Source organism: Gymnodraco acuticeps, unplaced genomic scaffold, assembly GCF_902827175.1.
Source record: "Gymnodraco acuticeps unplaced genomic scaffold, fGymAcu1.1, whole genome shotgun sequence".
NCBI lineage: Eukaryota > Metazoa > Chordata > Actinopteri > Perciformes > Bathydraconidae > Gymnodraco > Gymnodraco acuticeps.
Genome location: NW_022989759.1, coordinates 125,001 through 128,592, shown reverse-complemented (window position 1 = coordinate 128,592; position 3,592 = coordinate 125,001).

The following is a 3,592-nucleotide window of genomic DNA, read 5'->3' as shown; positions in this document are numbered from 1 at the left end:
CAAAGCCCTGCTGTGCCTCAGTACAGCCTCATAACGTTGTTAGCATTTTAGCCTTTGCTTCTGTGTTTTATATCGGGATGGTCGAACCCTTCGTAGGATTATGCTATTTGAAAAATACTCACAGTTCTACATCGTAGCCCACTTGTCCATAATACTTCTCAGACAGCCTGCAAAATGTCATAAATATTCATTTATGTAATGTTAGATATATACGTCATTAATCGTGCTACTTCCAACAAGTCAGCTGAACTAATTACAATACAGTCTTAATAAAACTAGTCGGTGTAGTTGGAGTAAACTGGAAAATCTCTTAAGCTTTTATTAACCACAGATCTTATTTCAGGCATCAACCCAAAAACACGTTAAAAAACGTTGACTTGGAGACCGAAAGCGGTAAAAGCTGACTAATTTCCGGGTTTTATGACTCATTCCTGCTGCACTATATCACAATCCTCCGCAAAGGGTACAACAAAAAAAGGAACCTTTAAGCAGAAACTTCATACTCTTTCATACTCAGAAAATAGGTTGTGGAATATTAAATGTATTTTTTCTGTAGTGTTGCTGTCCAGTATACCTCAGCTGGAGCCTTACCTCACCTTACATGCTATGGGCTTTGATACAGCATGTGTGTGTGTGTTTTAGTGGGTGTGGTGGCTTGTTTGAAGATTTTGCTTGTTACGTCTGTGTGTGGTGAGACAGACCGACAAGACAGACAGACAGGGATGGACGGATATACTGAGACAGGCCAAACAACAGGTGTGTCTTTTGAACACAGCCCGCCGCCATACGAAAGCCCTCTTTACCTTCAGCCCTGCTGATTCTTGTTTTCATCGCAAAAGAAAAGACTTCTCCTCCTCCTTGTCGCGGACTGTCTTTCATCTGTGAGGAGACAGACAACCCCTCTCCCTGGGCCTTTATGTCTCTCTGCTCTACTCCTCATTCAGGCCCTCATTTCTTTGCTTAGTTTTGGATAGACCTGGACTGTACATACTGTAGCTTTGCTTTGAATGTCCTGTTACTAAACAGCCAATCACAGACCTCCACTATTTTATGATACAGTATGATGGAGTTCAACCCTACCCACAGGGACGCTGTGTTTCTGTCACGTTTGTATACAGAGGTGGGACAAACTATCAGATATTTTAAATAAAAGTGTCAAAAAGAAGTCCTGCATTCACATTTTGACCTAGTTTATTTTTTTCAATCTTTTGAAAGCAAAGATCACAACGCATAACTGACGTGCATTATTCCTGAAGACACTAGTCAAACACAGGTAACTCCTCTCTTTTGGAGTATGGATACAACCACAGGGGGGTGTGTGTGTGTGTGTGTGTGTGTGTGTGTGTGTGTGTGTGTGTGTGTGTGTGTGTGTGTGTGTGTGTGTGTGTGTGTGTGTGTTGTGTGTGTGTGTGTGTGTGTGTGTGTGTGTGTGTGTGTGTGTGTGTGTGTGTGTGTGTGTGTGTGTGTGTGTGTGTGTGTGTGTGTGTGTGTGTGTCAACCTCATACTAGTGACAAATCAATCTAATATTGTTTTGTGCTTCTTTAGGGATGTCTTGTGAGGACATTCCCATGGATATACAGCTGACTGTGCATATTGAAATGGTCCACACGCCTCCCACCATTCAAATTCATACAGATTTGTAAAGTTTTGCCTGTGTTTGACTTGTGTATGAGTAAGTAAAGGTACAAGTATTATCAAAATATACTTTTGAATTACAAAAATATATCTGTACTGGTCATATAAACTAGATCATTTCAGAATGATATTGATTATATTGTATATTGTATTAAACATAATATCTAATAATTGATGCATTAATGATCATGTGACTTGAAGTTCTGCATAAAGTGTCTATTTGAGTTCATTAAAATATTATACATTTTTCATGGGTGCTGAAATATTACCAGGAAGGACTACTAAAATGAAAATATTAGTGATTTGAATTCACAATTTGATTTGATGACTTTTGATATGCAGAGGGTAAAGATAAACTGGACGATAAAGTTTGCCTTTTACCTTAAACATCACCGCTTTATTAGCTCCTGGTTATTTACAATTTAAAATTAAGCCAAATATGATGCTGTGGTGCTTGTATCAACAGGAGGGAGGCAGGGGGAGGATGAGTGGAGGCTGGGGTCTGCCTGGGACGCTCAGGAGCCAATCACAGGAGAGCGTTCAGAGCCAGGTCTCACAGATGTGTTCCTCTGGTCTGGTTGCAGTACTTCTTTTTTCTGGGTGGGATTCTTCCAGACTGACAGCTGACAGCACATGGAAATGACAGGAACCAGTGATTGGACAGGCTTCAACTCATTTAATGATAAACACTGTTGTAAATCCTCTCATTTGGAATTTAACAGGATGCATTTACCTGCAATGGCGATGATTAATTAAGAGAAAAAAAACGATTCATAGTCATCACTTCACTTAAAAAAATCTTAAAGTGTAAGCACAGACGTTAGGTCGTTAGGATGGTTCTGTTACATTTAACATATACAGTATACAATATTTCATATTTTACCATATATTAGCAATGGATCAAATGTCTGGTGCTCTCATCAGCAGTGTCTCAGAAGTGTTTGTGTGTGTGTTTGGGGTGGGGTGTGTGTGTGTCGGGGGGGGGGGGGTGTAAGTGATTCCCAGATGCGGAATCCCCTGCTCAGGAAGACAGTTTGACTCGTGGAACTATCAGGCAATGACCTCAACTCTGTCTTCCCCTTTTTAACACGGCAGTATCAATGAAGTCACTCTCTAGCCCAGTCGAGTTGTAGATATTGGCATAGTGAACAAGGTTAACAATCAGCTCACATACTTTCAAGTTGAGTCAATATATAGCCGAATTTTGAAAATCACACATTTGCTTTACACTCTGTACACAATATGTTGCTCTCTCCATTAAATCCTAACATTTCTACTTCCAAAGTTGAAAAGTCAGGAATGTTTTAAAATGGGAATGCTTCGAGCCAGATGTTGGCAGATGAAGTTTGGGGGAACATGACTGTGGTTTGGGTTGGGTAGTCGAACTACCAACTGTTGAGTCAGGAAGGAGAGTCATTTCTCTTTTAACGTGATGACAAATTATATGTGAGTGTATGAGAGGAATAATTCTCAAAATATCATGTGATGCTCTAAGTGTGTGTGTATAAAATGAGATGAATGAAGTCTTTGCTGGGCTTTGCGGCAATTGAACTCATTATTCTGAGTGGTGAATTGACAGCATATGGTCTGTCATAGACATGGACATTCAGCAGGGCAAAGTCCAAAAGTGAAATATCACACTGAGCTGAAAAAAAGTACACAAATCCAGTTTCAAATCTGGAATGAATGGCTGGACGACTAGCCAGTTCACAGAACACCAGTCTTAAGTGTGTGAGGGTGAAAAAGGACCCACACACACGCTCTAGAAGTGTGTGTGGTTCTCTTAATTCAAGAACTGCTCCTTTAAAATGCTTAATCCTGCCGTGTGTGAATGGTAGTGCTCTTTCAGTGTGTAAGACTGTGTGAAGGTTCAAAGATGCTCCACCTGCAGCACAGTTCAAAGCGCTTCCACCTGCCGTTGATCCCGCTGTAAGGAAGCTGGGGGCCGGGCCCCGT